Here is a 12,242-nt window from a genome sequence, read left to right on the forward strand (position 1 = left end):
GGTGGAATTGGGTCTCTGACCTAAAACCCTGCGTTTCACGAGCCGAGACCTTACCACCAGGCCGCCGCGGCTTCCTATTTTTCTCAACAAATTTCATAAACAATGACTTATAAATGATTGTTTTGAATAGTTTGGAAAAGAAGGATGAAAAGGAATATTAGAGAATAACTTACTAAAATCAAGTATACCAAAGATTACAATTAAAGGTAGTGAAATTAAAAAAAAAAAAAAATATTAAAAAAAAGCCCTTTTTAAATACACATTTTAATCAAATTACATTTTTGTATTCCAATTGCCTTTAAGTTTTTAGTCTTACATTTATAAATGCTATTACACTGTTATAAATATTACAGAATCTTGAAATCAATTTTTATTAAATTCCCTAACAGATGGCACTATTAGTAATGAATACAAATTTAATTGAGTCAATCGAATTATTGATATTAAAGCACTGAGAATATTAAAATAGAATATTGTCAACGAGAACATTTAAACATACAAACTTTCAAAATTCTAGCGTTTCAGAGAATGACTAAAAATTGAAAACAAAATTACATACTTATAAGGATGAAGCAAGTTAGATTGATGAAGAGTGCATAAAATAAAAGAACCTCTGATAAGAAATTTTGATATTTTTGTTATTAAGTTATATTCACTATTTTTTATAAATTATTTTAAAAAATAGAGTGAAACTTCAAAAATATAGTTATGTAATAAAAACCATTGTGCTCAATTCATGCGACAGCGCAGTCACATAATAAACTAGAGTGACCAGATTTTCCTATGCTTCTTTCTGAGCCATCTGGATTTTGTGCGCAATTTCGAAAAAAATCGGAAACCTTTCTTAATATTTTCCAAATGTATGTTCATTTTCTATTGAACCCTTGAAAAGCATCATGTGATAGCTTAGTCACAACAGCAACCTATCTCATACACCTTGAATACTTATAACGCATGTGTATAGCTCATGAGTGCTACTGTATATGATGAGTAGCTCAAGATTATTTACATTTCAAATGATGAAATAATAATGAGTCGAATTAAAAAGTATGAGTGCCATCGAAAATTCGAAAAGGGTTGGCCGAGTATCCAGGTTGAAGAGAGGTCAGAGCGGCCATCAGTACTCGCAATAGATGAAAACTGTCTTTGACAAATAAACTTTAAAAATGTCGTTCAAGTGTATTGTAATGGCGTATGATATATAAAATAATGCAACTATATTATTTTATATAATTTCTATATAAAATATATATAGTAGTTTCATCTGAAGAAAACATTGGTCAGATTAAATTGATGATAATCTTTGTTTAATAAATTTATGATATAATTTTTATCACCATATCATCGAAATATATTAATAGAAAGTGTGTCCATTTATTCAAGTGAAGTAAACACAATAATATTTTTCAAGGACACAACGAGGTACAATTTTCACACAAATTTTGTACATCAAATTGTGTGAGAGAAACTCATGAAATTTTGAAATGAATCATGAAATTTTGAAAATAAATCCTTCAAAATGTTGATTGTCTGGGTGTCTGTGTCTTAGTGGATGTATATGACCACGATAATTCATATCGCAGGATAAATGGATGATTTTTAAAATAAGATTTTGATATCAAAATTGTAGAACTTTACCTAATTTTAGATTAAATTTTTCGAGTATTTCAATTGACTGACTTTCTTATGTTTTTTTATTTGCATGTGTGTAAGCATGCTATTCCAAAAAAAGCAACGAACTAGGTAAAGGAATTTTAGTATATAGTCTAAACCCCGAATTTGTATCAAAGTGTGGGCTCAACTGGTCAGTGATGTTTAGTCCAAAATACACATTCTATTATCTTCATTATATTAACAAAAGTGTCATTAATTACACATGTGTTGGTACATACAAAGGTAGAAAATTCCCGCCGGTCGTTTATAACTACAAAACTTAAAACAAAACAATATATTGAAAGCAAAAATATTATTTCTTCTTTTCGGAAATTACACCTGGAATATTTCATTGCAAAAGCATATTCCATCGTTTCGAAGACATAAATACAATTCTCATAGCTCCGTTCGAAACCCTATTAACAAGGGAAAACCAGCATCGGTCTTGCTTCCACTTCCTGTCATAATACGCCCGTTAACGAATACAATATGGACGCGAAACACAATAAACAATGGAAATGAAGAAGAGAGCACGGGACATCGTTTTGCAATGGGAAGCAAACGCAGGTAAAAAGAAACAAGAAAAGGAAAAAAAAAAAAAAAACTTCTGTTGGGGCGAAATATCGCATGATTGAATGTATTTTCAAGAGTTTTTTTTTACCACCGAGATATTTTTTAAGAATAGAACATTTGAAGCAAAAGTACACATCGGAATAGAAACGAAACAGTCGAACTAAATAAAATACGTAAATACCAGAATAAATCAAAACTTCATATGAACAAATTCGAAATCATTTGCATTTTTCATGCATAAATAATAGCCTTAATAATTGTATTATATCTAAATACATTTCAGTAATTTTTTAAAATTCGCTGCGTATGTAACAATGAAAAATACGTTATTTAAAAAAATGGGGCAGGGGTGTAAAAAACATGGAAAAATCAATGTGGCTAAACATGATTGCAACTGTTTGTGCGTTGTAATAAATAGCAAAATGTAATAAATTATTATTTTGTAGAACGAAACTTTCTTCGAAGGTCTTCAAATCAACTTTGACCGGAGCAACTTTTGTTCGGATCGGACCTGACAACACCATACAAGTTTTGCCGATTTTGAATTATTATTTTTAGATAAAAACATATAAATTGCCTCAAAAAAGAAATATACACTATTCTAACTAATTTGGCAGATTCAGATACAAGCGATGTTTAAAGATTAACGGCACATTTTTATACATCTTGTTATACTAGCATCTAATTATATGTAAAGAGTAGAAAAATTTAATAATGGATGAATTTGAAAAAAAAAATTCATGGTTGCTTTCATATAGAGTTAAACCTTAATTGTATACACAGCAAAATTTCAAAAATATTATGGAAAGCATACTTTAAATAGAACCTGTCCAACCTGGGGAAATAAGCCCTATCTTTATATTTTCAATATCAACAGTGAAAAAAAAACAAGATATAATATTAGTAGAAACAATTATAATGATTTCAGTTTGATTATAAAAATGAATCGTATTTTTGATAGTTAAATTTAACAAAATATTTCTAAAAATTAATTAAAAATAGATAAAACAGATATATGGCAATAAAGATAGCATCATTGTAAAGATAATTTTTCGAATTTTAAAATAATATAAAATTCACTTTTTCTATAATATTTTCGGCAGTTATGGTAAAAAGTGGTATAGGTTTTGCTTAATTTATAATTAATTAAAATTCTTTTTAAAATTTCCAGAAAAATAAATTAACCCAAGATGCACATTACCACCCTTCAAAATATGAATGTGCCAAATTTGGGAGCTCTATGTCTAACGGTCTATCATGTAGAGTGCTAACACATACACATGTACAATCTCCTTTATTATTAGTAGAAATGCATATGCGAATATATTTTGTTAAAATTTTGGGGATTCCATTTCTTAAATATTGAATCATTTTCAAATTTCTTATATAATTATTAATTCTTGTTTAATAATGCATTCTTTTCCACACGCACATATCCATCTGTATTTACACTGGCGTAGCTTTGTCAAAAACGTCTTTTGTACCATGAAACTCCAAACCAAAAATTTTATCACAGGAAACTAATTGCAAATTCCTGCAACACTCGTGACTGCGTATCACTAAATATTTATCAACTAGCAAGTTGTAACGAAAAGTCAAGAAAATGTTTGCGTACACAATCGCATGTTTGTATAGAAATTACACAATGGACTCCAAGAATGTGAATAACAAATAAAGTTATAAAAACGCAAATCGTTGTATTTATTATTCAAGTTTAAATATCATATTTATCACATTTTCAACATTGCTCTTGCTTTGATTTTGTCGGTTAGAAGAAATTTTTTATGCTAACATTCCAAGATAAACAAATCCGTGTTTATCAAGCTAGCTAATGTTGACTGAAATTTCCACTTTTAAAACGTTTGGGAAAGATTCAAAGGTTAACAGAAATTCGTGAATCACTTCAAAACTGTCTTAAACGATAACAGCGAGAATGAATAATCTAGTAATGTATGATTACTTTTCAGTTTGTTTTACATGTCGATAAACTTGACAGACGGAATTACAGTTATTTATGCCTGGCAATGTTCTTATGTATCCACAGTAAATACTTGCCTAATGCGGAAGTTACGTCATTAATACATTACTCGACAAAATCACTTTCTGCAAAGTTAAGTTTCTGTAGAAAAAATAATTGTTTACTATACTTCGAATTTAGGAAGAATGTATGATTGAAACGAACATATATTTTTGTAAATAAAATAGAAAGAGAAAAAAGAAAATATAATTGAAAAGACTTCTATTATATTTCGTCTGCGTGATGCATTTATTTTTTCGAACTCCGTTTTCATTTTTTAAATTGTTGGAGACTTTTGTCTTGACATGATTAACGCAATTCTAATATATATATATATATATATATATATATATAAATCGCAGAGTCTTTTAATTGCATCACATAAAATGTCTTCTTTTTTTCATTTGGATCAGTCTCCATTGATAAATTCAATAGTTCCTATGCCTTTACTAACAATACGTTTCAGTTATTGCAAGTTAAAAACGTTTTATCTTCTTTTATAATATAGCTGCTTTCAATGTTATCTAGAGTTACGAGATCATACAATGTTTCATTCACCATTTCTAGATTAATACTTTTATTTTTTCTTAGCATATACTTAAACCGGCTACACCGGTCCGCCCGAATGCATATGGAAAAATCTGTATGATCGGATCGCCGCAACAGCAACACTGGAGGGAACTGTGGTTGAGTCCTAAAGGCCATCACCGACTGCGGTACAACCCTTCCCTTGGGGAATACGTCCTTTCATCGATGGGAGGAGCTGAATCCCCTTTTTCTGTACCCACCAGGGTGGCGAGAACCAACCAACATACCGGAAACTTCTAATCCTCAATTACGAAGTGCACCCCCCCCCCCAGTGGGAGTTCTAGTACATCTGAACATTTTCATACCATCAATTGTTTTTGCAGTTTGTACGATTCCTTTTGTTTTGTTTTTAATATGGAAACGCAGTTGATGCTTTATGATGTACCCGGATGACCATATACCAAATTTCCGTTTATCTACATTTTTTAACTTTGAGTTGTAGTGTTCACATTCTTACTAATAGACAGATCAACAGATAATAAATATTTTGTTGGATTCAGTGTAAAGTTTGATAAATACCACAAATTGTGTTGAATTTCATTTTTCTAGCTTCATGCGTTTTTGGAATCATAATATGTGCACGCACACATAGGGAAAGATTTATAGACTTCTCTAAAATGGATTTCGTTCATAATTTGATAAAAACCTACAACTTGGTATTATGATCACATAGCACACATCATTACTTAAATTTATTCGTTTTTGATCTATCGCGTTCTTAATCAAAGAAACAAGAAAAAATTAGTTTCTCAAATCGTAGCAGTTAAACCGATCTCACGCTCTTATACCGATTTTGCACCCTCTGGCAGAGATCTATTTTAATAATGCTTCTACTTTTCGCGGAGGGTAGATGGCATATTGGCGCGGGGCTCGATAGGGAATAAGTGATCCAAGCGGCTAAAAGCAGGCCTTTGCTTGGAGATACCCTATTAGCTTCGACGCAGGCACAGTCAAATTGAAAGCCGATTTGAGGGGACTTTACGGAATTCTTGAACTCAAGGTTGTTTACCTCCGTCAAATTGAAAGAAATATTTCAGGATTCAGGTGAATCGGGTGCAGAGGACTTCAATTTCTAAAGAAACTTCAGCTATCTAACCTGCAATTTTTAAAAAATTGAAACTTTAAGCATTTTTTTTCTTTCATTTATTGCATTTCTATTTCATTTCGAGGATCTGGTTGTGGGATATTGGATTTGGAGGATTGTAGACTCAGTCCACGGACGATCCCTTTTTACTTGGAAACTTTCTTTGTTATATGTTGCATAGGAACTGGTGTGCCAAACATTTTAGCACTGACACGGTAAGGGAGTTTGGAAAAATGAAAAATAGCTGTCCTCATCACTTTACTCCAGTATGAAAGTGAAGTAGCCAAGTAATAGGGTCGTGACTAAAAGGTTTCAGGTTCGAAATAATTAGCCATACGATGAATTACCATATAAGGGGCTCTGGTACACACTTAATCCGTCAGGGCCAAATGTTTTTCCATTGGTGTGACCCTGAAATTTGATGAGAGGGTTACTGGTTCAGATATCACGTGATATGTCCATGATTAAAAATTAGGAAGTCCGTCCGAAGAAAGTCCTGGTGTTGCTTCGAAACAGGACGTAATAAAAATAATATAAACTTATCCATTCGCATAATTAGGGATTTTTGAAAAGACATATTAATTTAATAGACAGAAGTTACATCAGAAAACGCAAGAATTTGTTGATAACGCAAAATGCATTAAAAAAGGAATATGCTATAGTTTAGCTTAGTTATATTAAAGTTCCGTTTTTAAAGCTACATTATCACTATTTTAGGACAGACCTTGTAATTTTGAACTGCGGTCAGATGGTGATGACGACATATGAGCTGGCATCCCCCTCTCCAAACTTCCGCACCACGCAAGCGAGAAGTCATTTGGCCCCGACTGATTTAGCGTGTACCAGACCCGCTTATACGGCGATTCTTCGGTGGAATCGAGTCTTTAGCCCTCCAGCCCCAAGACTGAGACCTTACTACCAGGCCCCAGCGGCCCCAGGAGTATGATATAAGACACAAGTAAAGATGACACGAAACATTGAAAGTAGTAGTTAAACTTAAAAATTCTTTAAAAAGCTATAAAAAAATATTTGCCAAAAATTATGTGACCATTATGGGCTAATGATAAAGTCTTGCTCTAGGAGATGGATGTCTCTAGGTTCAAACCTGATTCATTTAAAGATCCGTAATGTATGTGGCCCTGGAGCACGCTCAACCTGACATCGTAAGCCAAACACTTTCTCATGTTGATTGATGCATGATGAAGTTAGGAGACGGTGGTGCTAGTTCACGTGTACTCCTGAATTTAAAATTAATTTTAAACAAAATAGTGAAAAAAAAGAATAACAAACGTTTCTTAACGCATTCTAAATAATATTTATTAATAAGATCTAATATTTTTTAGAATTTTAAAGCAACACAATTTTTGGAATTATAATATAACATGGCATAAAATTTGAGAATGACAATTAATTAGAAATGTTACAAATATTATGTTCCAAATTTAAGTTTTATTATTATTATTATTATTTTAATAGGAATAAGTTCGACTGCACGGCCATTTTAATTTAATTAAAAACATTAAGTTAAATAAATTTTAACATTCTGCAAATAAAAAATCTCAAAAGCTTGGGGCCCTCATTTGTATAATTTGCTTATTTAGTGATTCGATGTTGTTATCGTTTAACAACCAGTTGTTACAATTTTGCAAAATTTATAACAGGTAAAAAAAAAAAAACTGAATTTTTTGCAATTAATATTGACCCCCCCCCCCATTTGGTATGAGCATGAGACTGCCTATGTCTTTAAAATTATTCGTTACTGGTTGCGAAAAAATAAATCACCCCCGTTGTAAAATTTGGAAAATTGAGATATAAGGTATTGCTTTTTAAGAGGAGATATCGTAATTTATTTAATAAATATTTTAATTTAAGTCTTATAATTTAATTCATTAGAATTATTTTAAGGTATTAAAAGCATTTTCTGTTTGTTAAGCTTTAATAAAGACGAGGAGAATTTCCTTTTGTTTTTGATTTCACTACTGAAATAAGGTCAATCGATGTAGTTGGTTAAAGTTAATGAATTACACTGTTGCCTTTTATATTCAATTTAAAGCATTAGTAATACAAACGAATACGAATTCTTAACCAGTTAAGATTTTAGCATTTTCTTGGATGAAACTTTCAGACAACCCCATAACGAATTATTATTCTGTAAACAATTCTGTGAGACTTTTACATTTGTTTTCTTTGATTAACACTTGGTTTGATGAGTAACTAGGTCAGATGGAATTGAACTTTCAACAATCTGATATTCCGGTTAGAACCAGTTAAGAGCAGTTTAATCCAGAGTCAAGAGTGCCGGAATGAAACAAAAAGTTGAGTCGAAGAGCAAAGAGATGAAGGAACTGAACTATTTTTAATAAAATTCATTACGAAACTGTTTCTACTTTAGAAAATTTAAATTTATCATCGTGCTTTCTCTAAATTAATAAATGAAATTTAACCTTCCCAATAGTTAGATGATAAAGTATTTGGTTACTGATACATTAAAAAAATAAGCATCTTATTACTGACTTTCTTTAATGCTGACGTCATGTTTTCGTTTGAATATTTGATTTCTTGCTGAAGATAAGAAGTAAAAAAAAAATGTTAACAGGGGAAAAAAAAAATGTTTTCTGACTGTTGTAAGGGTTTATAATTTCTGTTTAAGGTATCCGTCAATATTAAAAATTCATTTTTGACAGAAAACAACGTATATTTTAATAATTTATATGAAAACCTCTTCTTTTTATCTTCTCAAGGCCATTTTTATTTTAGGTCTACGATAAATAGAAATTAAATTAAATACATTTTAATAGAACTTAACGGTTGAAAATAGAATTGTAAGCAATGCTATCAGCAAGTTGTTATTGTTATTTTTATTTAGGTAATTTAAAATTATTGTCTTTTTCTATTCCATTTCTTTTACTGTATACTAGATATTATTTTGGAATATTTACAATATGAATTCTTCCGTTTTTGATGATAAATGTTTCCTTTTTTGATGGTTTGTTGATAAATGCGAATCATCATATGTAGTATGTAAATTTTCCAATTACGTTGTAATTTCTTACAGTAAATGGACGGAAAACATTTAAACCATTTTTAAGACACATATTATTTGATAATATTTCCAGATTAGTTAATATGCATTTTCAATTTAAATCAATGGAAAAAAAAGTACTGAAAATATCCGGTGCTACCTGCATAGCTGATCAAAATAAATAATCATTAAAGTTTAAGCAAACTTTATTACTCTTTAAAAAGGAAAGGATCCTTTAAATAGGATAAAACCTTTTTTTTTTATCCTATTAAAAATTAAAAAGGTAAACTCTAAATTCACTTTTCTCTAAAAATTTTCATTTTTCAAACACAATTACTAAAATTCTATTAAAAATATCAATCTAAAATTTTCCGTATGTTTAGTTTATAATACTGACGGGTAAGAGACCAAAATATAAAGGCATAAATGGATTATTACAAAGTTACGCAGCCTTTAAAATTTTAAGAAAAGATTAAAATTTTTGGAAAATCCATGACTTTACACTAATAATTTACAAAAAAATTTAATGATTCCTTAATTTCTGTTTCAATCTCTCGTCAATACATCGGCCATTATATATATCGCAGTATATACCATTCTGGCCATTGCTTTTTGTTTAAAAGTGTTTGAAAAATAAGTCAATTATAGCACTGTAGAATGTTATAAGCAGCCCCCCCCCCCGGTGGTATCTTACCGTGCATGTCGCAATTTACAGATAGTATGTCAACCTGTAAACAGTATCACTTTAAGAGAGCATATAAATGGAATATTAGTCAAGCGAAAAATTTCCTACTTTAGCCAAGTGCGCTAAAGTAGATTTTAAATTATATTTCAATTCCATTGAAAATGGAAAATTTTAATGACTGAATACAATTTTCTTCACTAAGCTATTTCTCTATTAAAAAGTCATCCTAAATTTATAGTCAAAATTTAAACAAGTCGCCCAGTTTAAAATTCTCATAATTAACTCTAAAATCCAATAATCCGGTCGAACGATAATTATAAAACAATTTTATTACCAGAAAGGGCTTTGAAAGTTACTGTAAATGCTGCTTTTGTGTTTATGAAAAAATACTGCAGGAAAGCAAACTATAATGAATCCATCCACAACATGGTTAATTCCTCCCAGGTTCAATCAGCCTAACTCTCTCTTAAAAAAAATCGTTCTAAATTTGTAGTCATATGAACACACCTTCTATTCAAAGTTCTAATATTTATTGCTAAATCCTAACAATACTGTAGTACTTGACACACTAATCTGTGCAAAATGCTCTACAGAGCAGGTGATTAGACATAGAACTCCCAGGTAACTACTTTTTAGGCAGTAAATATCCAGTAGAAAAGGGATTCTTTTTGAAACTTTTAATTAATAATTAATTAAAATTTTCACGTTTTTAAAAATTTATTAAATAATATTTCCTAAATAATTTAGAAATATAATATCGACCAAAATCCATTTTTACACTACTTTAAAAAATTGGCTTTTCAGTGATATTAATTTAATTTCTCTACAACATTTTCTCTAATATTAATAAATTTTTATTAAAAAATTAAGCATCTGTTGCATTAATACTTTTTTTTGTTTTAGCAAATATATTTATATACTCCTGCATTGCAACAGTATTAAATATTTTTTTGATTGTGCACTTTACGATGCTGTAAATAAGGTTAATTCTGAAAATCAATATAAAAAAATGATGTATCAATCCGAAAAGATTATCAGATTGTAATGTTTTGAAATAGCGGTTCGAATTTCCTTCAACTTTTTTTTTTCCTATTGATTGTTTTCGAAGTTGTCAGTGGCAAATAGAACAACGTCAGATTGGTCACGTAAAAACGCCAAAAAACACTCGGCTACATATAACACAAGTGAAATAATTTTTGACCTCGGGTCACATGTCATATTTTTACAAGGATGTTATTGACCTTTTATTAGGAATTTCACACATAATATTGTGTTTTCTTTTAGCAAAAGAACAGTGACATATAGGAATAAGCGGAGCGGAGATCTCCCCTGCGCCAGCCTTTGGGTGTGTCACTGTGATAAAACATAAACGCATTTTCATTATTTTTGAACTAAAAATATTATGAAGAGACTGAAAAAATAATATATCTATGTAAATAATATCACTGTCTATCAAAATCTTATGTCATCTATATTTACAAAATCACTTATAATCACTGGATTATATTATAGCAATTATATACGTCTTCACTATATGATTACCACTTACTGTCGCTTTTATGCATGCATATTTTAAATGCATCAATGCTTTTATGCGCGCACATTAAATTCCTCTGCTTTTTAATATTTCACCTTACATCTCCATTCTTAAATATGCACAAATATTCTTTAGCATAACTGTGATTTACTGCAGCATAGAATTCTTAATTTGCAAAATCCTTTCTACAACTTGGTTGGATAAAAAATACGTCGTTATTAGGATTGATGGAAGGTTTAAAATTTGAGGACAATGTTCATAAAATTAAATTCTTGGTATGGTAACAATATTTAAACGAAATGAAGAATGAAAAATCACAAATGCATAAACCCATTAACAGATCTTAATTCAAGTTAACGTTTCAAAACAGTTACAAGCAGAAAAGTTGGTTCTTACTTTGAAAGCTCCTGTCTTCCATCTACTGCCGAAACAAGTTGTAGAGAGGACTTCGCAAATTAAGAATTCTATGCTGCAGTAAATCAAACTGATCACTTCCCGCACGAAGTCGTTTCATTCTAGAGCCCATTACCATGCATCCACCGTCCATATACACAGCTCGCGGGTCAGCCTGGTTTTTCCCAACGTGCGCAAGTATGGGTGGAAGTCAAGATCCACGGGAAGCGGCGGAATTTTGAGTTTGAAGATGAATTCCAGCGCTGGAAATCCCTTCCTCTGTGTCGAATTCTTTTTGATTGGAGAATTTCCCATTTTTTTGGAGTTCTTTTCGTCAAATGAAGCATATATTTTCCTCTCTCTTCTTCTTTTTTTTTTTTTTTTTTCGTCTTTATTTTTTTAATGGGTGCTTCTTTTTCAATTTCAAGGATAAACAGTTCCGATATGTTTTGAGTAAAAATAAACAATACGAGTAACAATAATAAACAGTTAACTCGTAATAATTTTCCAAAAAAATTGTTTATAAATGTATGTTAGTATAAATTATCGTCTGATAATCTTTTAATCTTTCGAAGATTGAAAACAATGAATTTCTAGGTTAAATCGAAAAAAAAAAGTAATAATAAAAAGGTCTTGTATCATGTAAATTAGGTTCAAAAAGAACAGTTTCATTCTATATTTATTAAAGTT

This window comes from Argiope bruennichi, chromosome 4 (genome assembly GCF_947563725.1).
Source record: "Argiope bruennichi chromosome 4, qqArgBrue1.1, whole genome shotgun sequence".
NCBI lineage: Eukaryota > Metazoa > Arthropoda > Arachnida > Araneae > Araneidae > Argiope > Argiope bruennichi.